The sequence below is a fragment of the Amblyomma americanum genome, chromosome 3, assembly GCF_052857255.1.
Source record: "Amblyomma americanum isolate KBUSLIRL-KWMA chromosome 3, ASM5285725v1, whole genome shotgun sequence".
In the NCBI taxonomy this organism is placed as follows: domain Eukaryota; kingdom Metazoa; phylum Arthropoda; class Arachnida; order Ixodida; family Ixodidae; genus Amblyomma; species Amblyomma americanum.
Window position 1 is genome coordinate 52251037 of NC_135499.1, and position 27288 is coordinate 52278324.

A 27288-nucleotide genomic window follows, 5' to 3' on the forward strand; every position below is an offset into this window, starting at 1 on the left:
GTCATGCTCCCTGGCATCTTATGCGTTCTCTGGTCGACCGCGATAGAGCATTGGTCCTTGCGCGGTTACAGAGGTATAGTCTAGAATGCAGGCAGAAACACCCCCTTTCTCTCACTAACGGCTCGAAACATCTGCATCGTCCGTCCCGATTGGTACGCCACATCGTCAGCGACTACATTCAACGTGCTAACTGCAAGTTAGCATCGACCATCCCCGGGACTCATGGACCGGGTGGCTGTGCCACAATGCATGTGTCTAATACACTTGCTTTTGTCACACTGTCTGGTGGTCATTACAGTTTTTTTATAAGAAAACCAGTAGCTTTTTGGCAAAGCTCCTGAGCCCTCAGTGTTACCTCCACGTTGTCATGTTGTTCGGGCCCTTGTTACTCCTTTGTAGTGACACTCAGAGCAACGCTGGTCCCGTTAAGCTAGGCGTTATTCTCGATGAACTACAAATATCTCTTCTGGCCGGTCCAAATTAGTTAATGAAGTGCAGGAGCTGAATAGGTAACTGCTTTAATGAAACAAAAAAATCGCTGATTTGACCAAACATCTCAGCGCTTTAGAAACACTGCGAAAGTCGGTCTACATTGCGCACCCTCCTAGAGGCTATCCAAACCACTGCAACCGAAACGACTCGTCAGCTACTATGCTCACTATGCGTCAATTACTATAACACGTCGAACTTAAAAATTTTTTAGGTGATAACCCGTACTTTACTACTGACATTAATAATTGGTTTATGTTATAAGCCACCTCGCAGTATTCCCTTCTTCGCTGCCTTCGCAACATCCTAAATAAACTGGTTTCAAAGAACACTAAGGCACATATCCTCGTATTTGGCGATTTCAACTACCCGAATATCGACTGGAGCCTACAACCTCAGGCCATGGCCAGTCAGGAAGGCCCGAGAAACTTCGCTTATATTTTTCTTTACTTTGATTTGAGCCAGCTAGTAGCTGAACCGACAAGTGTCACGGGAGTAGCAGCTAACACTGTGGACCTCATACTGACCGGTCGTCCGGACACCTTACAAACCCTTACATACCTTCCAGAAATCAGCAACCATAAAGTAATTCCCGCCCCTTTCGACTTCACACCTGCCTGAAAAAGAACTTCCCAAAAAACTATTCGGCTCTACGGCAAGGGAGCGTACTACTCAATCGGCAATGAACTAACGTCTTGTCAGTGTTTGAAACTGTCCCTCATACCAGAAGTGCAAATGAAAGCTGGACGCTCTTCATACATTAAGTAGGCAAAATAAGCATTAAATATGACCCTACATGCAGTTTTAGGAGCTGCATTTAGAAGGCCTGGTTTACCAAAACACTTTAGATGCTCGAAAATGCGAAAAAAAAAACGCGCATATCGCACAGTTAAGAGAAAAGGAAGCCCAAACGCGTGGAAAAAAATACCACGAAGCTGAGCGTGCATACTTGGCAGCGACTGTAAATGCTAAGCACTCCTTCTAGGCAGTAGACCTGCCAAAAATGATATTCGGTAGCCCCAAGAATTCCCGGTAACTGATAAACCCAAAGAAAACGCGCGTTTTCACCCTCAATAATAATCCGAGTGTTCCAATGACAGACACCGAATTGCAAGCGCATTTACCGCTCCTTTTTCATTTGTTTTCACGGGCAAATCTTAAGTGCGCTGTTCTACATTTGGTATTTGTTTTTACCACAGCCACGGAACCCATAACGTTTAGCAGTAGCGGAATTTCGTGCATAATGGATGACATAAAAATTTTATCCGCCACAGGCATATATGCTATCAACTCAAAAAGTTTGAAGAACACTAAGCTACTTTGCTCTATTATTTTTATTCACTTTTTTCACGTTCCCTCTCTGAAGGAACCATGCCAGGTGACTGGAAAATGGGGAAGGTCGTTCCCGACTACAAAACAGGCATTACTAATTTACCTCTTAGCTATCGCCTAATTTCATCAACAATTGTACCCTGCAAAATCATGAATGACGTTATATTCAGCGAAATCATGCAAATCTTAGGTTTTAATAACTTCTTCCACTCGTCACGGCATGGATTGTTCAAGTGCTTTTCCTGCTAAACTAAACTAGCCATTTTTCTTCATGACATTCAGCCAACCTTGATATTAATTTACAAATTGACGCCATATTCCTGAACTTCGCTAAGGCATTCGACAAACTACCTCATAAACACTTGCTTCTTAAACTTTCCTAGCTGAACCTGCATCCACGCACCATCGCTTGGATTAAAGAATTCTTCACGCATCGTTCTCAGTCTGTCTTCGTTAATAACTAACACTCCAGCCCGCTTCTAGTCACCTCCGCCATGCCGCTGAGCTTCATATTCAGTCATTTGTTATTGCTTATATATATTAACGGCTTTCCCCAGCACGTATCTTGTCATACCTGCTTGTTTGCTGATGACTACATTATTTATCGCCCAGTCACTAACCCTTCTGACCAAGAATCCCTACCGGATGACATAAATCATGTGCAAAACTGGTGTTTGCAGTGGCTGATGGCAATGAACGTTAGCAAATGTAAGTATAATTATTTTCACTGGCGTCGAAATCCTTTTGTTTACCAATAAACGTTTTCTAACTCCGGAGTTGACTTCGTTCAGTCATACATGTACTTAGGTATCCACATTGCTAATGATTTATCCTGGGATTTGTATGTGACTAACCTGACATCATCGGCTAATAATACTCTTAGCTTCTTGAAATATCACCTGCCGGGTGCCCCTCAACATGTCAGCCTACAAGCACGCATTTCACTCATCAGAACTAAATTATAATACGCATCGGCGATCTGGAAACCTATTTACGCATTTTTAACAAACGACTGACAACCTGTACAAAACAGAGCCACCTGATTCATTCAGTCCTCTTACTCATACTACGTTAGCATGATCACTAAAACTGCATTAAAATCATTGTCGATCCGAACAAAATGCGACAGTAGAGTTTCGTATGTACAACAATCAGTGAATTCATTAGTGTGCCACGTGAGGAGCAAAAGTCTTCAATTTTTGTTTAAACAAACGTCATGATCAATTTGCACGTTATGCAAACTAATGTATCCGCACTGATAAACAAATGTCAAAAAACTGGAGGCTGCACAAAAGGTTTAAACCTGCCCTTGTACCCTCTTTATAACCTTATTGGTCCGCGTGATTTCGTGAGTAATGAAGACCGTATTTCATCCCTCCCTGTACGAGGAAGCGATGTTGGATATTATTACACTCGCCCAACTTGCGTAATGCGCCATGTCTGTGCTGACCGGTGGCCTGCTAATGTTTCATAATTCTTGCGCTGTTTTTTATTTTTTTAAGAAAGGATCGCTATGAAAGCGGACAGACGAGTTTTCTCCCGTAAGTATTATTAACCGAAGGCATGTACATGCGCACGTACTTTTGAAACGAGAACGTTAACTCTTCCACTTTCAGCGACAAAACTGCATGTACTAGGCGCTTTAAATTACTCCTTTCCTTCCGTTTTAAGCATAGTTCCTTTTTAAGAGGCGTGGACGATACTTCGGTGTTGACTACGCTTGTGGACCGTAAGCCAAAGTGGACATTGTTTACCTAATATATTAGTATTTTAAGTGCTCCGATATGCTAAACTTCCCTAATCGATTTCTTTTTAATCATTGGTTTCAGGGCGCAAGGTTAAGTGGCCACATTCAAGGCCGTGAACATCGAAAGTGCTGCCATATTCAAAAATTTCCGAATCAGAAACATGTTTCGCGATACCGAACGCGAAAAGGATGCCAACCAACGCCCCTTAAGTTGACTTGGACAAAGTGCACTTTTGTTAAATGGCTTTGCTGCGTCTAGTGGCACCACTTCAACAACTTCGACGTATTCTAAGTCATAAAATTTAGCCATTGTACTTTTTGCCTGTTAAACGTTCACGATGAACTGACAAGAGTAGGGAAATGAAGGGCTCGTTACGACATGCGTACTAAGGAAGCCAAAGTGACCTGAACCAAGGAACGCATAGGGGAATGCTGTTTGTTTGTTTTGCTGACCAATGAGAAATGAACAGCTTAATGAATCTATTTTTGGAAACTCACGGAATAAAACGGTGAATAAAAAAACACCACATACCGCAAATGTGATGCGCATCCAAGACCTCCGTATATCGTTAACGATGCCCACCCAACATAGCTATACTGGTGGCTGTCCAATCTTCTATAGGTTGCTCTGGTGTACACACTCAAGGTTAAGTTACACGACCCATAAATACCCCCGAAAACACAAGGTTCAACAGCCGCACAATATTCGGCGCACATTCGGAAAGCTGGCACGGCGCGAAGGGAACGACGCCCGTGGGTGCCGTCCATGATTCTAGAACCATGGACAAACAAACCCATGTTTCTGATTGAGAGTGCGTAACACTGTGTGTGTTGAGTGAGGCCCTCTCCACTTCACTCGCTCGCGGCAGCGCAGAGTCCGAAAGAGAGTCGCATTCTCAGGAAGCCACTCCCCACGCTTGAGCAATGGCGATGCGCTCCCGGCTAGAGGGTGAGAGAGCAATTGTACTGCTGATACTGTGTATGTTCGCGCCTGCCTTGGCGCGAATAAACGAACAGACGTTGCGCGTCCTACACAGAAAGGACATTGAGCGCTTTCTGTCAGCCGGTGGCCTAGGTCAAGCTTCGGAAGAAACGTGCCCGGCGACTCCCGGGAAACACGCCTGTCGTCATGCCACACACATGCAAACGAGCAAGGGAAAGTATGCGGAACGGCCCATCGGGAAGCTCCGGTCGTTGGAGGGCCGCAGTGTTCGGTGAAAAAATTTTGCTGTGTTTTGTTTCTCTCTACCTCGTGTTTTAGTGCACTTTAGGTGCAAGACGTTTCTTGTATTGTAGCCTCTCTGGAGCTTCTTTGCATGTGTCGAATTGTTTTGTAATCACTTTGAATGTGTTGTTACGAGTGATTTAACTTCCTCTGTATCGTCTCTTTGCTGTATAAAGTATTTTTTTTTGTCTGTGAACATTAGACTCCAACCAGTTCTGTGGCTTGCGACCTGCGAAAGCTAGGCACCAAACGACCACCCCGACCCCTTGTCATTTGGTAGCTGGTTTCTGGCTGAGCTTTCCACGCTGAGTTGAGGACCTCTCCTTTGAGACAGAGGCCGCTACCGCCACACGCTCTAATGGTGTCTGGGAGCGCATGCCACAAGTGGGGCACAGGTAATAAACAGCCGCTGCCAAAGTTCAGATGGTACCGCACCGTACGCGGCATCCAAAGGTCGTGGGTTCGGATCCAACTGGCGGCATGTGGAAGTTTTCTGCGACTTACTAATCAATTAGTTTTGAGCATAAAATTATTACCTTGCTAATTTCACACTGATCAACACTACAAGAAAAAATTCCCCTATGTTTGCCTTGCCTTCGGTAACCTCTGGCTTCCTTCATATGTATTTCCACAATGGTTAATTGCAAGCCATATATTTAGCAACCCTTTCTTAGATCTTGACACAAGTCAAAAACATCACCACGGCTATTTACTAATTGATATTCCGATGTTATTGCCGCTGCGTCACTCTTCACCATCTGCAAACAACCACTCGTTCTTGTAAGGTTAGCCTGCGTTACGGGACTAACAACATATCCGAGGCAAAGGGACAGTATGCCTAATGCATCCGTGAATAGCAACCCATCAGAAATGTTACGTGCCAATGTCTGTTTTTTGTTCGCTGTATTGTGTGCTTTGGAACTGATTCCCTCCTCCTTTCCACCAATAGTGGAGGGGTGGTGTTTTCACTAACACATATCGCGAGAAACTGCATGAAGCGCCAATAATTTGAGCATTCTAATGCTTTACCTGCCTAGTAGTCATTTCGATTCCTTTCTTTCATATATTGTGTCTCGGCTTCCAGAAAAGCGTGTTTATGTTAAGGCTCAGCAAATCTTCATTCAGAAATCATTACAACGACTATAGCGTGGATAACACGAAGGCTAATTTGAAAGTGTCTGAAAGAAAGAAAATTTGAAAGAAAATAGCTGTTGCGCACCTTGTGTCTCAGCATGGCATTCAAAAGATCGCTTGCGCCCTATTGTCCCATCATGACGAATGTGGCACCACTGTATAGTCCTTTCAGGTGGTACATCAATACAGCGAAGGTGATTCTTGGGCCAATGATGCAGATCTCCTCAGACGGCAGCGGTTCACAAGCCCTTTATAAACACAAATCAGCAAATCAGGTCGACGATCGAACAGAAAAACTGTTTTTCTTATTTGTACCGGTTTTCTCATGCGAGCTAAACAAAGGGTCAAAATGTTAGAGGCATTTTAGGCATTAACTCACGCAATTTCGTTCTTGCTTGTGAAGAAAAAATTTTTATTGTGCGTGTGTCACACCCAGGCAGTTGGTACTGATCATGATTAGTATTAATAATATTTTCATTAATAGCGACAACTGTAAATTCTTTAGACGTTTTTTATATCTACTACACGCATCCACAAATGTGCAGCCGCTTGCAAAGCCTGAACAACGCTCGAAAACGTTTAACTAAAGTCCCGCAGCAACGGTGTGCTCCTCCTACTGTGGATCATCGTCTAGACCTTCCATTCACGCTGCGCGAACTCCTAGCAACGCTTTGTGCTTGCATTCTTCTTCCTCGTGACTCGGTGGCAATTACCTACAGTGCGCTTCGTCATCTATGTCCGAAAGCAGAAGAAGCCCTATTAAGCGGGTTTAATCACGCTCGGATCACTGCCAGTGTTCCACATCAATGGAAAAGCAGCCGCATTGTAGCTCTACTCAGACCAGGAAAGTCGCCACGTGACATGAAATCCTACAGACCTGTAGCTCTCACAAGTTGCGTTGGAAAAACAATGAAACGCATGATATTAACACGTCTCGAATGGTTTCTGGAAAAGTGCGGCCTATACCCAGACGCAGTGACAGGATTCCGCAAAGGCCCCTTCGCTATCGGCAGTGTAATTGGTCTGGTGTTGACGGTAGAACACGAGAAACGTCGCCACAGCTTGACTCTCTTCTTTGATATCGAGGGCGCCTTCGATAATGTTCAGCGGGATGCAACCTTAGATGCCCTCGAGAAATTCGTAATTGGCGGACAACTACACCAATGGATTGCAAAGTATATGGGAAAATACTATGCAAAAGCACCCAAGTTTGGGCCACTTGGTATTGATTCACCTTGAGAAAACGAAGAAGCACGAAAAAACGAGGACGGAAAAGACACACACATACGACAGGAAAAATGCTTCGTCGAATGCTTCGTCATGCTTCGACAGCATTCGTCCTGTCGTATGTGTGTCTTTTTCGTCCGCGTTTTTTTCGTGCTGCTTCGTTTTCTCAAGATATATGACGAACCGCGTAGTCTTCATGGTGACTGATAAAGGTTACGGGACAGATCATCTTGTCGCGCGTGGAGTCCCTCATGGACGAGTGCTTAGTTCAACGTTATTAAATCTCGTGATAATGGACCTATTCAAATAACTACCAAACACACTTTCTGTATCTGCGTACGCAGATGACATCTGCATATGGACATAGAGTGCGACGCGTCCCCAAGTGGAAGCAAGGTTGTAGCATTCGGTGTCCGTTGTGTCTACGTACTTGCATCTTAAGTGGTTTGAGCTACAGCCAACTAAAAGCGTCATGTTAGCTTTTACGCGAAAGTTTATGGCGTGGTACCCTGTTACAATTGACGATCAGGCCATTCCATATGTCACACACTATAAATTCTTAGGTGTCACTATGGACCACGACCTGTCCCAGTCAGAAAAAAAAACTTAACAGTTTTACAAGCATTATAGGCTTTGTAGCTGGCAAATCATGGGGTTCGTCTGAACGATCTTTACTTCGCCTGTACCAGGCGCTGGTGGTCGGTTATCTGAGATACAATGCGCCTGATCTTTCGGAAGCTGGGAAAGCGCTCAGGTTCGTGCTTTAAGGGTGTGCTTTGGATTACCATGCAAGGCTTAAACATGGGGCACATTTCATGAGGCTCGCACTTGCTCAGCCCGTATTTGTTTCGAACGGGAGCCACTAAAGGCGCATTTGTGACACTTGACTAGGCATTACCACCACCCCCTGGCAAACATTAGAAGTATGCGTCCAGAAGCAGCCTATTCGAAAGGCATCAGGACGCAGCGTAATTTGATGCCTACAAACTACATGCCCCACAAGAGTGCGGAGGTGCCATTATGGATAAATCCAAATGCCAGCGTGAGTGTCACTATCCGAGGAATACCAAAAAAGTCGCACGTAAAGTCGCACGGCTGAAACAATTGGCGATATATATCTACTCCACGTATGGTGCCTCAGAACATGCTTTTGCTGAGCGATCAGTGACGAACACATCTCCAGCAGAAGCGGTTGTTGTGCCTGGCAGCGCCTGCAGCCACTGCTTCAGGCTCATGCACAGAGCATCATCCAAAGCCACCGAACTGGCAGGAATACGAGAGGCCATCTGCTACATTGGTCGGCAGACCGCAAACCACTGGACTATATTCTGGTACTCAAGACCCGCATTGGAGATCATAAAAACAAGCATGAGACCACGTAAATGGGAGCAGCTAATCGTACAAATTGTACTTTTGCTAGCTGAGGCGTTTCAGCGCGGCCACACGATCACGCATTCAGTGGATGCCCAGCCATTGCAGTACAGCCGGAAATGAGAGCTCTGACGCGGAAGCTAAGCTGGCTCATACTGATCGAGCTTCCACATAAGTCTCATTCTCAAGAAGTCTCATTTTCAAGAGTCTCAAGAAGTCTCTAAGTCTCATTCTCATCGTTTGCGGCTTGGTGTAGCATGCACTAAAAGCTACCTTCACAAGACTGGAGTTGAAGCTAGACGGAACTGCTTCAACTGCCGCCTTCCACAGAGAATCCATCACATTATTTGCGCCTGCCTATGCTACACTGATGTGAGGAGAGCCTTTGAAAATACTCTCAGAGAGTTCGACGGACGTCCTCTCTCTGAGGAAAGTACCCTAGGTGCCATGTCGAACCTAACTGACGGCAGATGTGCAATGACGGCTGTTCTCAGGGGTTTTTTTTCTTAAATAGGCCTCGATTCCAGTCTCTCATACTTTCGTGTGCTGTGCTGTGCGCGTCTACACGGTGCACAGTGAGCGCTATGAGTCCAAATCCGTCTGTGCCGGGACGTGAGAGTAGGAGTAGTAGTGGTGGTTTTATAAATAATTATAAAAAAGGAAGGAGAAGATTTTTGCTAGCCCCGGCATCTGCCATCGATACTGAAGCACTTGAGCTGGGGCAGCGGAAGTAAAGGATGGCAGGCACGATGGAGAAATGAAATGAAAAAGGTGAGGGACAAGGAGAGAGGATAAAAGGAGAGGTAATATACACAAATTATTTATACAAAAAGAAATGCGCACTGGTTGTAATTGTAATGTGAGAGCGCGCAGAGCCCTTTTCTGCAACCATGCGCGGTGCGTGTGTGCGCGTCAGCGTTTGTGCAAGGCACATGCTGCATGCGGAAGACATGCACTCCATGTGCAGATTTTATCACGCGAATTCAGTGTCACCCAGTGTGTGCGGAGTCTCCCCAAGCTCAGACCACTCCAAGCAATTGATTCTATTATGACAGCGTCATCCTACATCCGTACCCTCACTCTCTTTTACTTTTCTTTCCACCTTCTCCAGAGTGGAGTCGAATGCCTGGGACACCTTACCGCAGGCCGACCTCTCTCACCTTTCATTTCATTAAATTTCTTACTCTCTCTTCTCATAGATCCCTGGGAGTCCTCATACCCCTCCTGGCTAAGTGGTGCAGCGGTTAAGCGATGGGATCCTGCCTTGCGGTAGCAGCTGTGTGCCTTGTGCGGCCCAAGTTGCTCTTCCCGAGCGAGCAGTCATTAGTTTAACTGCCACCTGCTACGTTGGGCAATTTGCTGACTATTCAGTGGACATGTTGTGATGACGCCGCAAGGTAACGTGATCTAAGTGTCCCACCTGCCTTTTAGGTTGTTCTCTGGGCACCACCTGCCTGAGTCATGCTCGTGATTTTTCGCTTACAACGCCAACAACACCAATGCCGTGTTTTCTGGGTAACGGGGCCGTTAACGCTGTCGCGTTAAAATCGCATAATGTCTCATCTCGCGGTGATACCCTGCCATTAGTAGGTGAAACCTTCCCATGTTACCACAATTCGGTGAAAGATCACTGGTATGCGTTAAATGCAGTGTTTTTCTTTTCAACACTTTTCCTCGCGTTTTATCAAATTTATGATTTCTCCACTGCGCCGTTCGATGAAAAGCAATCGACTCCTTGCATGGGCAATGAGTGACGAAGACACTAGGTACCACTCAGGGGATACATGCTCCCAATATGAAAATAAACGCATCCGGATACATCGGCCAGAAGAAGATACCCAGAATGTTTACCAGAGGAAAGCAGACGCCCTTACACGCCAAGCCCCTAATAAAAAAGGCCTCCCCCACTAGACGCCCTTTTGATCCCCACTCCGCTCTTCCCATCTGGTCCTCTGTAAGGAGAAGTACTCGTGACTTAATTCCTCCGTGCACTTAACCCCTCCCTCATAACACAGCGAGAATGGGGGAGGTATTCCTTAGAAGAATAAGCGCTGGGGAAGCCTTTACCCCGTAGGTGACGTGCCGATGGGACTCTCAAGAAGATGCAGTGCCCAGCATATGCCCCAAATGTTCCACACCGACCGCTGAAGTGCAACATCGCCACCTTTTGTGGATGTGCCCTGGAACGCAGAACTCAAGAAGACGATTATTCTTGAAGCTGGACTTACGGCTAACAGAAAGTAAATTTCCGTGTGGCTATTGAACAACACTAAGAGAAGGAGCGTGCTCAGGTTTCTAGAAGAGAACCACTTCCACGAGCTACTTAAGCTTATCGACAGCCCCTTTTTTGACTCATGAGATCTTTCACCTAAAAAAAAGTGCTTTTAGCTGTTGTCGCTAGATGGCATCGCTGTGTTCTACATTTCTTGAATGTCCCGGCCGCGGCGGTCGAATTTCGATGGAGGCAAAATTCTAGAGGCCCGTGTGCTGTGCGATGTCAGTGCATGTTAAAGAACACCAGGTGGTCGAAATTTCCGCAGTCCTTCACTACGGCGTCCATCACAGCCTGAGTTGCTTTGGGACGTTAAACCCCTATAAACCATAAACCACATTTTTTGAATGAAGTAGACCCGCCGGGGTGGCTCAGTGGTTAGGGCATTCGACTACTGATCCGGTGCTACCGGGTTCGAACCCGACCGCGGCGGCTGCGTTTTTATGGAGGAAAAACGCTAAGACGCCCGTGTGCTGTGCGATGTAAGTGCACGTTAAAGATCCCCAGGTAGAGGAAAATCGCTAAGACGCCCGTGTGCTGTGCGATGTAAGTGCACGTTAAAGATCCCCAGGTAGTCGAAATTATTCCGGAGCCCTCCACTACAGCACCTCGCTCTTCCTTTCTCCTTTCACTCCGTCCTTTATCCCTTCCCTTACGGCGCGGTTCAGGTGTCCAACGATATATGAGACAGATACTGCGCCATTTCCTTTCCCCCAAAACTAATTATTATTATTATTGAATGAAGGAGCAACCATGGTCACATAAAGTTTTGTCAACGAGGTGCACGTGACTGTGCCGCAATACATTTGGGTGTGGAAACTGAAATGTATGCTACACTTTATTAAATGTTTTAATACTGTTTAGGGGAGGGGGTGATCACTTCTGCTAATGTCCAATGGCCGTCGCTTTTGCTGAAGATGGTTTCCAGCATCGGCCTACATACAAACGAGTGCACGCACTTATGGAAAAATTGTGGGTAAGACTCACGTAGAGCGTTTCTAGCAACAGTGTTGTGGAATCAAGCACCTTTCCCGTTGCATCGACAGGCGCAACCATGTGTGCATGCATCTTTACATACCAGCGCATGCACACACTAACGCGGCCAGCCAATACGACAGGGATAGTTTGTCAGCCGTACTCACTCGGTAGCAACGACGTAGTAGATGAGATACCTTCGCTGAAGCTCAATGTTCTTGGGTAAGCCCGACGTGCCGCTGCTGTAGGCGATCATCATCACATCGTCTTCGCTGCCGCGGTCGTCGTCAAATGCCGCCTCGTTCGCCTGCCACTGAAAGGGCGACACGCGTGTGAAGCCCGGCGTGTCGTCCACAGACAGCTTGCCCTGACGTAGACGGGGCGAGGGAAGAGATTGAACATATTATTGAACCCCTACACAAAGACGCACTCGCTATTCGAAGATGACATTTAAAAGGGAATCGCTGTTTCGAGCTAAAACCGCGGATTGGCGGTGTCAGATACGAAAGACAATCCTCTTACCAAAAACTCACCTTAGGTAAACAAGCTGAATAAGAATGAAAGACGACCAGACAAGGTGCTTACGGATTTCGGAGTATGCGTACGTCGCTGTATATTCTCAGTGGCCACAGTCGTGAGTCACTTTTTGTAGCGGGAGCTACACTACGCTACCAAGTCGAGCATTTCGCCGTGATCCTGTGAGGCCGATAGTGCTCATGGGCGAAACCAGAGAGGAGCAGCAGGTGCGCGGCGTATGACGTAAGAGTTCGCCGCTGCCGCCGCGCGAGGAGCCGCGCCGGCCCGACTACAGCGCTGGCGCCGTGAATGATTGCGCATGCGCGGCAACCGGAGAAGGGCAACAGGTGCGCGCCGCATGACGTCAGAGCTCGGCCGCCGCCGCGGCCGCGTGTGGGGTCGTGTGGATAAACTGCGTATGTGCGACTGTGTCTACACTCGCTTTTAGAATGGTCTAAATGCAATTTGTTAAGCATTAATACCCAGAAAACAAAAGCTGTGCTCTTCAGACCTCGCAGTAAGCCTATTAACGGATCGCCACTTTCTTTAAGATTGGGCTCGTCACTCATCCAGATTGTTCCAGTCATCAAAAGTTTAGGTGTGATTTTTCATGAGAACTTATTATGGAATGATCATGTCGAAATGGTAATAAACAAACAGTCCAAGGTTGTCGGTATTTTATGTCGACTAAGGTACTTTATGCCGAAGCGTATTAAGCAAATGCTGTATAACGCACTTTTTTCTTCTGTTCTTAACTATTGCTTTTTGGTCTGGGGCACTACGTCTTTTACCAACATTAATCGTTTGCACCTTCTTCAAAAAAAAGCTGTTCGTAGCATTGTGAATGCTCCGCGACTAGAGCATAGTGGCCCGATATTTCAGGCACTCGGCATCACCCCCCTTCCCCAGTTGTATGAAACGTTGCTCTTAAGGCGGTATGAAACAAGTGTTGTTAAAAACAATTGCTTTATGCTACAGCTGTCTGGACTGAAATACAAAGAGTCTAAATACTCTACTCAAATAGTTTTGAATTGGTTTGTACCTAAGACCCGCACAAATTACGGGTATCAAATGTTGAACTTCACTCTCCCACATTTACTAAATAAGAAATCCTTATAAATATATAGCTAAATAATGCCAAAAACTGTTATATGTCCTGTATGTTTGTACATTTTTTTTGTTGAAAGTGCCCTCGTATTGTTTCTTTCGTTTGTTTTGTTAACGTGAACAAGTATATCACTGGCAAGCTTCTGTAGGGTGCGCCGGCCTCGTCAAGCCTTGCCACTGGCTTTTTGCCGGTGCACCCAACATCGCCATGATGTTAAATAAATATATTCTGATTCTGATCCTCTCACATATTATATATAGCCACTTTTACTCAGAACCATATCAGAATCTAACCGAATTTGCAACATACAACCAAAAGTAATCGTAAATTATTTGCGCACAGCTAACTCTTGGTGCGAAAATGAACAAAAGAAAAACATTTAGTTACTGCAAGAGCAATCCAACTAAAGTGTTAAGGGTTAAAAATTAGGGAGGAGATTTAAGCTCCGCCTTAATGGTATGTCATGGTACGGTTAATGGGTTAATGCAATATATGAGGAATTGGTAATAGTCGAATTTATATTCACAGATCCCTGGGAGTCCTCATGCTACTCCCGGCTTAGTGGTGCAGCGGCTAAGCGATACGCCACTGCCCTGCGATGGCAGGCGTTGCCACTGCAGTGGTGCTTGTGCTACACAGGTTGCTCTTCACAAGCTACCTCTCACGGCCAATCGATAATTTAACTGACACCGGCCACGGCGATCGGTTTTCTCAAATATCCGGTGGGGAGATTGTGATGACGCCATAAGGTCACGCTACCTAGGTGGCCCACCTAGGTTGCCGGAGAAGCCGGTTGCTCCAGCCACTTCGGCTCAGAAGCTTCAAACGGTCGCCAACGCCGACGCCGGACAATTTTTTTCTGCTATGAGGTATACTGACACTCTGGCTTTAATATGTCACGCTAAGCCCCTGCTGTTCACAATGTAGCCATCTAGTGGCTGCACTTCTGAGGGTCCTAATCGTTCACTTATGAAACACCGGGGACTCTTCAGTATATTTTAAATCGAATGGCGTATCGCTGTCAAAGGAATAAGCCAGAAGTCATGCCGCAAGCGGAATCAGTTCCGTTAACAAATTCGTACTCCCAGAGTATGAGTGACGCACTCTTCCAGTTGACAAGAAAAGGCATGAAAATAAGACTACTGAGCACTGCCTAACTATATGCTCATTACTGACACGTGCGGCGTGCTTGCTGTGTTTAGAGCTGACAAGTACAGACCCACGTAATTTGCCTTAAGAGGACGCGCTGTTTGTTCTAAGAAAAAAAAAAAGGTAGACGCCTCAACGGGGCTGTAGGGTTTCACTGGCACGGCTGGCATGCGAGCGCATGCAGACAACCAAACATAACAGAGGGACCCAGCCCCGTGGCTCGAATGCATTCCCTCCAGCCAGGCCTCTCTAGAAACCGCACCGCTGCCCTCACCATACAGCTTATTCAACTGCTGCATGCGACTGTCTCAGGCACGGTGCAAATTGCAGCACCAGGTAGAAGGAAAAGATCAGCGGGCCATACGAGCAGGGTTTGTGAAAAGTTATCTCCTATAGCGCAGCGGTCGGGCTTACACATTGTTTTCCATTCCAGAGGCCGTCACGTTACCAGCAGAAGGGGGTGGTGGAGGTAACACATTACTCAACACTGGAGATGTCAAGCTCCTCTTAGCTACATTTTAGGCTACTAAAAATGAGAGGGGCAACAATGAAGTGAAACAAATTGACACAAAACTCTGCCGCATGCACAAAAGAAAACAAGATTTTGAGGCGAATCGTTCGAGAGCCCCGTGCCTAAGAATATTTGAAGGGGCATTCGCAGCACGTAACGCCCAATTCACAATGCACAAGAGTACAAGAAAGTTTCCATGCGAAGGGCAGCCTGACGTTTGCCTAATTTAGCTTTCTACGCTCGTCCCGATGATATAAAACGACTAGAGGTAATGAAAAAATGTTGGAAGGTTTCTCGTACACAACATGGTCGGTAGAGCGCGCTGCTGAATGTTCTGATTTTGAATAGATAGCAGTTAACGCATGGTTCATCAAAATGAATCCTGTTGAGACAAGTGTGGCCATGGCTACCCAGATACGCGCAGTGTAGAAAACACCGGGAGTATCAATGCGTCGAAGGGGCTCAAAGCGACGTCCCGGGTCACAAAAAAGTGTGCATGGCGCGCACAAAACTGTGCGAGAACAATTTATGGCAATGTAGTGCAAGCTACGGAGGCGAAACTTCTCCTTTCTATCTGATCAGCGCAATATGGCCCAAGCTTGCGCTATTAGTACGTCACTAAGTCCGTGCCTGTTCTGTCCTGCGTTCACTTACTTGGTAGCCAAGGCGCCTCGGAAACATGTCGCGCCGCGACGGTGATGACTTCGGCCTTTCGGGTGGACGGTTGCGACGCTGGAGGAGCATTCAAGGCCAGTCCGCGTCATCCCCGTATAGTAGCCTGGCCGCGAGCGCTTGTACGTTGTAGGGACGGGGAGCAGCGGGTTGAATGCCACGGCATCCTTCGCTACCTTCGCTCGCGATCCTCGTTAGCATCGGGGCTTTCTCTCGTGTTCCTTCTCCGTTTCTTCGGGTTTTTTTTTTCTTTTCGATACCAGCGTCTCGATTCTGCGCGGCATCTGGGGAGTTTTTTTTTGTTGTTTTTCGTTTGCCACGAGAACGCCGCGGCACGGAATCCGCGAGCCGAGCAGTTGTCCCGGAGAAATCGGTAAGTGCCGAGCTGAGTCTAGGCGGGAAGTCTGACGCGTAGAGCGCGGTGACGGCGGCACCGAAGACGCGTGGCCAAAGTTCACTCGTCCCCAACTCGCCATCAGCCCCGCAATGAGCATTCGCAGCTCGACGCTCCCTGCAACCGAACCTTGCCACTCGCAGCTAAACCGCTGTTTCTACTCTCGTCAACTCTTTGTCTTGTCGCTCGCTCTTTCTCGTCTCAATCGTTTGCATAGTATTTCTCGCGTAGCATTCTTGCATAGCTTTCGCCCTGATGTTTCCCGCTTCGTGTTACTGGTTTAATAGTTTGCGTCCTGCTTCTGTGCTTCTTGTTTGCATAGTGCCTGTGCAATGGACGATATTTTGCTCGGTTTGCTCTGCAACATTTCCTTGTTATTTGCACAAGAAGTTTGTTACGGAACTTGTCTACGGTCAACGGCTGCGGCTCTTAAGCACAGAACCTTCTGCACTTAGGCACAAAACCGCATTCCCGAAAGTAAGCCTCGGCGCCATTGATCCTTTCCAAATACCTCTCAGTACTTTATATTTGTTTTATCCCCACAATGCCCTGTTTCATTACCCCGGCATCTCTTCGCCCTTTTTTCATAAGAGACTATTCGTGCTATTCCGTGCGATTAGTCGTTAATTCAGCGCCAGCTGCCGGGTCGGATGCCGACGGCACGCACGCACACACAAACGCACACAGCCGCTGGGTGGTTCAGTGTTTATGGTGCTCGGCTGCTGACCCGAAAGACGCGGCTTCGATCCCGGGCGCGGTGGTTGCATTTCGATGGAGGCGAAATGCTTGAGACTCGGGTACTGACCGATGCCAGTGCTCATTAGAGAACCGCTAGCGGTCGAAATTATCCGGTACCGTCCATTACGACGTCCCTCCATAATCTGAGTCGCTTGGGACGTTATAAAACAAACAAACCAAAACACACACAGAGACACACTAGCAAACTTAAAGTCGCGTTTTTGCACAATGTGGAACGCCCTAAAATAATGGTTAGAACTAAAGAGGAAAAAATTCCGCAAAGAAACTTCAGAATGCTCAAGTGTTACGGAATGCGAAAGCATTACGGTTCTTAGGGGCATTATTTAAGTGTAATATCTCTATATAATTTAGTTCTTTCTACCACTACGTCGTATAGCGCTCCGGCTGGTCTCCACGCTCGTATTACGCCACCCGGAACGCTGTGCGACGAACGGTTGCATCGCAATTTAGATGGAAACTCTGAGAAAAATTGCAATCTCTGTAGAAATTGAGCCTCCAACTCCACCAGCACACGTAAGATATATGCAACGAGAAATCGTATGACACCACCCCGAACGTTGTATGACAAATGGTTGCTTCTGAATTTAAGTACAACTGTCGGGAAAACTGGCGCCACATGGAGGTCGGCGTGTGGCGGGTGTATAAAGGCGAATAGAAATAGAACAATTGGACCATTTCACTGAGGGAAAGCTGAGGAGGAGGAAGATACTGTCTAACCCCATGCAATGCGCGGCAACAACCATATGTGTTTCCGCCGGTACGTTGTGCCCTGGCCTTGCACAGCACACTGGTGCCTTTGCGTTTCGCCTTCATCGAAACGTGGCCACTGCGGTCGGGTTAAAAACCGGGTACTCCGGATCTGTAGCCGAGCGCCATACCCACTGAGCCACCGCGGCGGGTTGAGCAGTGCGGTCGCGCGCATTTTTCGTCAACCTTTTTCCGGTTATAGCATTTGTTTTTTTAACGATGGTGCTCTTGGTGAGAAGGTCGTTCGAACAGCACTGCCTGATCGGGGAGTGCAAAAATAATCAGAAAAATCAGAAGCGCTTCGCCGAGAACGCATGCGGGAAGCATGCAACTACATGCCAATGCGGTTGCGACCTGTTTTTTGGGACATTTTTTTACTGCCGAGCTGGAATTATTGCCAAACAGAGGTTTTGCATAAACGGGAAAGTCTTCGTACTAGTTCCGAACTCCCGAATATATTCAACCCATTTCGTGGAAAGCAAGCGCACAGAAGAAAGTCAGGTACCGATGTTGAATCTGGAATACGAGCGCAGGGATTTGAACTTTCCCCTTTTATCGCGTCGCGCACTGCTTAACAAATTGTTTTCGTTACCACAAAATTACTCAGACCATGTCGTAGCAGCAATGGTAAATTTAGCTTCCTTCCTTCTTAAATTTTTCATGGTCTTCAGGGGCACGATCGCGGTGCCGCACCAAGACACAATGTGTACAGGGCCGCACACGCTAACTATGCCATAGCAACATGGGCACAACATGGGCACTGCAAATTTCTTTCCGCTCCTTGCCGGTATCTACCAATTCGACGACTGCCAGAGCATGTGTGTATGATCAGCCAACTGGAAAAAGGGAATTAAATCAGAAGAACCGTGCAGTGCTTGTAGCAAAAACTCTGTATACACGAAAATAAAACCAGGCAACATCTCAGCACAAGTGATCGTTCCCACAGTACACTCAAACGTTCGTAACCTAACTTCGGCACCCACATGTCCAAATTCTCAGACAAAAGTTTTGAAAATTAGAAACTTGTATGACATTGCTAACAAAATATTGCAGGTAAAGGTGCATTGCTCTGATATTTAGGAATTTTTTTAAAAGTGTGTCATTGATCGCATCTAACAGTTAAGACTTCCATAGAAAACTCAATGGGAACGCTTTTGACGATAGCAAAAACGTTAACAAGAAAAAGTCAGACTGACATCGGGTGATGTGCGGATATATAGATTTCTAAAGTGAAATCTTGCATTATATGAAAAAATTGTGTTCATAAAAGGTTTCCCGCTCAAAAATGCTTTTGTCCAGAATTGTTGGGCATGATAACAAAGCTCGTTTCTCACGTTGGCCCTTTAATGGGAGACTTTCTACGGTTACTGCTCAGCGCGATCACCGACTTAGATCAAGACGGGATGCAAGAATTCCCGTCAGCGCACATTCAATACTGTATGGTGGACAAGGCAATCAGCATCCTAGTGCTATGGCACGTCCCAGGAGGTAAAAAGCAGGACGTATGGTTTTACGTCCATCGTGATGAAACGATAAACCTTATAAACAACAGTGAGAAATGCACGGGTGACGTAGCCTGCCTTGCACGCAATTTTTATGTGATATCAGGGTAGTACATTTTAAGTAGTGAGCGGCACCATCCGGACATATATGCACAGAACAGGCCGCACTGCGCGATGATCAGTGCGCGATGGAGATGTACCGCGGTGAGCAACAGTACACCTGTCCGCGGGATAGGTAGCTACGCATGCGGTTCCTTCGCTGTGTGGTTGTGTCCACAGCTACAAATAGAGTTACTCTTCATAGCTCGAAATATGTGCCCCAGAAATGATAAAAGATAGACAACTCGGTAGAAAGCGGAGCACCGCCGTTCAGCTGCAGCCGCCTCCGCCAATCAGCACTGACATCTTGCTCGAATAATGTGATGTGTTGGCTCCCTTACACAAAACCAGCCTCATTTTCAGTTCAGGAACATCGCAGAACGCCACCCTTCCGGGCACCATTCGCATGAACAGCGCTGCAGCCGCTGCGCCAACGTAGTACGCACAGCCCAATATAGCGCCGAGAGGCTCCGGTGCGGACTTTTTGGTTTGGCTCACATTGGGCGCCACCAGCAAAGCAAGCCACCAGGCAACGAAACTAAAATCGCTCTTAGACGAATACGACTGACTGAAAAGGCGGGGCTCGGCACGCTCTGTGCGTCATGCGCACGCACGCACGCACGCACGCACGCACGCACCACACACACACACACACACACACACACACACACACACACACACACACACACACACACACACACACACACACACACACACACACACACACACACACACACACACACACACACACACACACACACACACACACACACACACACACACACACACACACACACACACACACACACACACACACACACACACGCACATACACACGCACGCACGCGCGAGTACACCGCTATTTTATTGTAGTGGGACTAGTAATGCTTTCGCATAAAAAGTCAGGGGAGCGTCCGGCAGTAACCTTGAAGCTTGGACATGAAAAGTAAAAACGAGAATAGAGTCGGAGCCCCACGTGGTTACCCCACGTGATAGCGTGCGGTTATCTCTAACGCCGCTGGGGGCGGGCATACGAGAATCAGCGCGGCAAATGTGACTGTAGGCCTACCTCCTTGCCGCATAGACGCCCGCTCAACGGGCCGTGCAAGCGCACGCACTGAAACCGTCCGACACGAAAACATCTCACACATTCGCAATAGGACACTAAGGTACACCAAAGCTTGGACTCCGACATAAGATATATAGCAACAGATGTGCGGCAGAGCTCCATTTTTGGCCCACTCTTTTTTTCTAATATACATAAATGGCATACTCAATAATCCCCATGCATAGCCGCCGCGGTAGCTGAGTGGTTATGGCACTCGGCTGCCGGCCCGAAAGACGCGGGTTCGATCCCAGCCGCGGCGGCCGAATTTCGATGGAGGCGAAATTCTAGAGGCCCTTGTACTGTGCGATGTCAGTGCACGTTAAAGAACCCCAGGTAGTCGAAATTTCCGGAGCCCTTCACTACGGCGTCTCTCATAGCCTGAGTTGCTTTATTTATTTTTATTTATTTATTCAATACTGCCAGCCTCCATTTGGTGGCCAAGGCAGGAGCGGTACAAGGATACATCGTACATCGCGACAAAACAAAGCAAGTAAAAATGCGGATAAAGAAGCAAAAGCTAACACACAGGGTTTTATAGAAAGACAAAGAGCAAAGTTAAATGCACTCGGTTACCTAAAATACAAAAGAAAGCAAACAAAAGAGCATGAACGAACACACTGCGCTTAAAATGACGATATGACAGCAGATAAAAAAGACTTCTGGTCTGTCAAACGGACCACGTCACACGGAAGCCTGTTCCATTCCAATATCGTTCTTGGAAAAAAAGAAAACTGATACGCTTTCGTTCGGCACTGTGGCACCATGATTGTCAAATTGTGTTTATTGCGCGTTGGTCGTGAAGTGTTGTATGCCATGTAGGTCTCAAAATGAATGTTTGTTAAGTTATTAACAATCCCATGCAACATTTTTAGTCGGTGCAACTTGCGACGAGATTGAAGTGTCTGCAGTTCAGATTCCCTCAATAGATTAGTAACCGAAACGTGCCTTCCATATGCGTTGTAGATAAATCTAAGCGCCTTCCTTTGAACGCCTTCAATGCGCTGTACATCTACTTGGGTGTGCGGATCCCAAACCACATCTGCGTATTCCAGTAATGGCCGTACGAGTGCAGTGTAAGCTGCTAATTTAGTTTTAGATGTGCAGTGCTTTAGGCGATTTCTTAACAGCCAAAGCCTGTTGGACGCCTTTGAGACTATATGCCCGATGTGCGAACTCCAACTCAAGTTGCTATTGAATACAACCCCCAAGTATTTGTATTCGTTTACGGGGGAGACAGCTGCACCGTTTATTGTGTATGTGTAATTAAGAGCGCACTTTTTACGCGTAAATGTCATTTTTGAGCACTTAGACGTGTTTAGTGACATTTGCCAGACTAGGCACCACCTTGAGACCTCTGAAAGGTAGTCATTCAGCACATATTGATCCTCCGCATTTTGAATAGGCAGATATACAACGCAGTCGTCAGCGAAAAAACGGCACCGTACAGGGGAGTCGAAGTTTAAGTCGTTTAAGTAAATAAGGAACAATAGTGGACCGAGAACAGAGCCCTGGGGTACTCCTGAGAGAACTGGAGCTGGCAGAGAATTGGAACCTGAGATCTGGACGTACTGGTGCCGTTCAGAGAGGTAGGAATCTAGCCATTGAACAAGACGCTGATTTTGTAATAGATATTTGAGCTTTATTATTAGATTACGGTGCGAAACGCGATCAAAGGCCTTCGCGAAGTCGAGAAATATTGCATCTACTTGCCCACCCTTATCAATGCATGCCAAAAGTTCATTGGTTGTGTGAATTAGTTGTGTTACGGTGGACAGGCCACGCCGAAACCCATGCTGGTTACTAGAAAAGAAGTTACTACTTTCTAGAAAAGAAATCAAGTGCTTGAAAATGAAATGCTCCATAACCTTACCCGAGGTACAAAGGAGTGAAACTGGCCTGTAGTTGTTTAGACAAAGTTTGTCACCCGATTTGTGGATAGGGACGACCTTTGCAGTCTTCCAGTCAGCCGGAACTTCTGAATTTAGAAGACTTTCATTGTAAATGATGACAAGATATTTCGCGCACCATTCTGCGTAGCGGGAGAGAAACGCATTTGGAATGCCATCGGGCCCAGGAGACTTCTTTTTGTCTAAACTGAGTAGAGCTGAAAAAACTCCTTCGACAGATATTTGCAGGTCTGGTAAGATAAGGCACGTGGATTGAAATTCAGGCTCCTGCCTACTGTCAGTAGAAAACACTGAAGAAAAGTAATTATTGAAAGCTGATGCAATGTCGTAAGGATCCTTACATTCTCTGTTATTCAAACGAATTTTACTAACTGTATCCTTCTTCTTTGTTAAGTGTATCCAAAATTTGTGTGGGTCTGTGGTGAGAAAGTTATGCATTTTAACGTTAAAAAAAGTGTACTTAGACTGTTTAATTTTCATGCGCAACTCTGTGCGTAGTGACTGTAGGGAAATGTGCCCTGTTTTAAATCGCTTGGATCCTAGACGCTTGATACGTCGCTTGAGCTGGAGCAGTTCGCGAGTAATCCAGGGACTACTGCGATTCATTTTTCTAAGTTTAGTCGGCACGTATCTTGTGATACATTTGTGTACAATAAACTTGAAGTGCACCCATAGGTCATTAACTTTGGGACGTTAAACCCCCTATAAAAAAAACCAAACCAATAATCCCCATGCAGCTGACGCAAATATAAACGTCCATGACACTAATGTGTTTTTAACTGGAGTGTACCTTCAAGCTCTACAACAGGCGGTAAACTCCCGGTGAAAAGATTTCTCGCTCGTGTTAAACAAACGCGCTTCTTTCAAACGTCAGCAAAACTGAGTGCGTAATATTCCTGACGAAAAACAAAGCGCTAAAAAGGGGACACGAAAAAACAGCATGCGTCAAAACAGCGCACAGAAAACAACACAGCGACGAAAGAGCACAGGGAAAAAACGGCTCAGCAACAAAACAGCACAAGGGAAAAACAGCACGAGGACAAAACAGCACATCGGAGTAACGTACAGCGCTGCTGGAGGGGTGAGCTATCATAGCTATAACCGCCAACGATAAATAACAACACATGCGGCAGCGACCTATGGTGTTAGCGAGGGCTCCTTTGGTTGGTTCATTAAAAAAAAAACATAATTGCTCATTCATTGAGGAACTGCGTTGCTTGAATGGTGCATATGGCAGAACTAGTTTTTAAGTAGTCCTTGCTTGCTTGGCTTCAATGATGTAGTTTCTTTCTGCATTACATAAGGACAATCTGGGCAACTAAGAAATAAAATGGCGCGGCCATCTGCTGACAATTACGAAGGAAAGGCACATGCTGTGGAAAACGTAAATGTGACGCTACCTATAAATTGAAGAACAAACTGGGAACGACAGTGTTTGTTTTGGTCGGTGGCTACTTTCGAGTGGTGGAGGCACATCGATTTTTAACTGCTGTGTTTCTTTTCTACTGGTTTTTCATTTTTGCTTTCCTTTCATTTTTTTAAATTTATCACATTACTTGTCAATAATGTGTATAGACAAGTTCGCACACATTCGGTGGAAGAACATTCAACGTCGTAGCAGTTATTTAAAGACAAAACAGCATTATAGCAAGCCGTCGTTCCGTTTGTTTATACGATTGTAACAGTAACGCCTCAGGTCAGTATTTTAGTTCAGGCGGTTTCTTTCTATTGGTATTTTTTAAACATCCTGAAAGGAAGCCTTGCGGTTGGGTGCCCTTTTTATGAGTTCCTAATAGGAATACGCTCATCCTGTATATCTTGGCTGAATAAATGTCTCATACTACTGCTACAGCTTCTATCACGGCTATAGCCGTCCCACTGGTATAATTACGACCAGCATTTATTGCTTTCTTTATTGAGGCAAAACATGGTCTATTGCGATTTCGCTATTATTTGTTTTTGTTTTTGATGCACCGCACTTCACGCCCGAATGGGCAAAAAACGTTCTGTGAAAAGAAATTCGCTGCGTTCATTCTACAACCCTGGTTCAGTAGACTGCCACCAGTGTTTGTTAGGTTAGGTGTGTGTTTGGTAGGTTTTTCTTGTGGTTCCTGACCAAAAGGGTCAAATTCGACGAAAATTGTTGCTTTAATAAAATTAGCTTCCAAGCGATAAAAGTAGCTCTGCTCAAATGTTGCGAAAAATGATGTTTTGAGATAGTTCTCATCGCAGTGAAAAAAAAAAGGATTCAATATAAAATTACACTGAAGAAATGCACGCTGATGCGTGAATTTTCAGGTCAGCTGTGTAGCTAATTTTACTTTTTAAAAACCAAAGGCCGCCTTTTTTCCTGACTCTTTTGGGTTCTTGTGTCCTGTGATGTGTGTCGAAGTTTTGTTTGTTTCAACGCATCTTGCTAATTTTCTTAGGCTGTTGTTCTATTTGCATCTTTTTCTGTAAATGCAAAACTTGTGGTTTCATTGTTGTACGACATGTATTATCTGGTAGTTACGCTTGCTTTAGTGGTAATTTTCCGGGAGGGCAGGTTTGTAAGGTGTGGGAACACCTTTTGCTTGTCTTAGCTTCGTTTCTTTACTCCCTTCTAAAGAAACGGAAAAAAAATTTCAATGAACAATAAAAAATCATAGAAAATTTTCTTATGACTGCCCTTTTTGTGTCCTGGGGGTACAAGTGATTTTTGAAAATGCCTAACTTCCTCTTGACCCATTTTAGCCTACCGCCCTTCTTTAAAGCCTGCTCGATCTTTTCCGTATTATACTTCCTTATGTCTTTTAGCATGTGTGAACTGGTTCGCTTTTTGTTTCGAAATCGCTCATATTTTTTTCTAAATTTTGATTCCGATTCTAGAAATTAGGTTGCTCGCAACCAGATCGGCAGGAAGTGGTGAACGTACAAGATCATGTGACCTCTCTCAGCCAAAGAGCGAATTTCATTTCGGACATCGGCAGGGGTTTTTTTTGTGATCACAGCTCTAATGCTTTCGCATTAAAAGATAACCGGCTGAATGCTGCGGCACCTAAAGCACTAAAAGGGGGAGGGAAGTTCAGCGCGCTGTTCTTAACAAAGTGGTTTAGAACAACAGTTCCGGAAGCCACAAAAGCCAGAAGGGCTATTATGCGCACTTTCCCGCTCTGTGAACGCAAGAAGAGGACGGCGGCGCCCAGTCCACCTGGTGGACAGGAAAGCCGTAGTGTATGGAAGTATTCGTGGTTGGGTACTCGCCGTGTCCTCCGCCTTGTGGACAGCGGGGTCCTGTCCCCGCTGTCCACAAGGCGGAGGACACGGCCAGTACCCAATTACGACTACTTCCATGCACTACGGCTCTTCTTCAATGCATTCAGAGCGGACACTATACTCTTAGCGAGGAGACACGACCATTTTTTTGTTACCATGGGGAGACGATGCCAAGGCCTATTAACGCCATAGCGTAACGGTTCCCGCTAAGCAGAAACTCGGTGTCGTCTCCATCGATGTGTTTGGCGCGACCGAATAATCATGGGAAAGGCAACCTAGGTGAGCCGTTTAGGTGGCAAGTGGACCACCTAGGTGACGTGACCTTGTGACGTTTTCACAACCTGCCCGCCTGAATGTAAGCACACTGATCACAGTGGCAGGTTACTCGGGAATAGGTTGCTCGGCAAGACACACCTGCTCCTCACAAGCCCCGCCGGTGGCTGTCTTTCAAGCAGCCACCTGCGAGGGCGGTGGCGCGTCGCTTAACTGCTGTACCACTGGGACAGGAGGGGTATGACGACTCCAAGCGATCTCTGAAAGTAAATGTCCCATTCTCTCAAAGTGAATGTCTCATTCCGCATACATGATCTTTAACGCATTACCGCTATCGCGTCAAACCCTTAAGTTGAAGCTTTACTGTCCCCTCCAGTGTTTTGCAGCTACGTCACGATGCAGTCGGCAAGCATGATGCGTGGCTGCATCTTTCTGACGTTGAAATAGTGTCTCGGCAGCTAGCGCAACGCATAACAACGGGCGACCAGTCCGATGCCCAACTGAAAGCGAGAGTACTCCGCACTACTTGAGAGGCAACGTATTTCATGCACTATAGCTGACGCACTCCGCCGCTCAGACGCTCTCAGAGGCTCCAGACAAGTGTATTGATATCTGTACTCGTCCCTGTGCATTCGCCGCGGAGCGCAGAGCTGATCTCAGTTTTGTAGAAGCTGCAAAGCAGTCACCTTCGCTGGATTCTCCGGCGAGGATCAGTGTGGCTCCCGAGAACATCAGGCCACACAGGGCGGCGAGGCCGTCGACGGTGGCGCTGCTGAAGCGAGCGTAGACGCGGTCTCCCCTGCCCAGGCCCATAGACTGCAGGCCGGCTGTGATGCAACGGAAGCGACGCAGCAGCTCGCCGTGAGACACTGCCTTCTCCTGGCACAGCTGTCGATAAACCGAGTCACATCTCAGCATTTCTCAGCTTTAGTTGCGTTCGAATGCACTGTAACAGAACCCGTCAGGCTACAGAACCATGCTGTTTCATCACTGACATCGTGGCGCCATGTTCATTGGCTCCAATTCGATTTTATTTACTATTGTGTTCTAGCAAAATAGGCCTGCGGATAACTGCTGAAAAGTGTGCCTCCGGTTCAACTCAAATAAATTGTCTGTTCACTGAATACTACCAGCAGGCTTAGCGTACCACTTCATTCCATCAGCTTATCTGCCTATACTGACACATCTCCACATGTAAGCCCTTTTCAACCGATCAGATTATGTCAGACTTTGCTGTTTTCGCGCTCAAATTCAACTTCGGCACAGTTGTCGCATACTATGCTTCACAAGAAAATAAATAATCAGGAAGTAATGGAACTGTCGTTTGCTGGAATGCTCGCCCCATTTATTATAGCGACAGCTCTTTCGACCATCCCAAACTGTGGGGTCACTGCCATATTGCTAACTGCACTGTTGCATGCACCTGGCGCTACCTCTCCCATCAAGCTCGTGTGAGGTGCGTTCCGAAACCTAATGAGCAGTATGGAACCCTTGCCATTGGCAGGTGCCCACAGGA

The 27288-nt window shown here is 46.5% G+C and overlaps 1 protein-coding gene across 1 annotated transcript in view; it reads right to left on the bottom strand.

The window, feature by feature from the left end:
• The window catches only part of LOC144124591 (uncharacterized), a 51179-nt gene extending 24530 nt beyond the window's left edge, over nucleotides 1-26649 (bottom strand). The window contains exon 1 of the mRNA XM_077657375.1: nucleotides 26459-26649. The gene's annotated coding sequence lies outside the window, so the exon portion shown is untranslated. The remainder of the gene's footprint in view (nucleotides 1-26458) is intronic.
• Nucleotides 26650-27288: the final 639 nt, after the last annotated feature.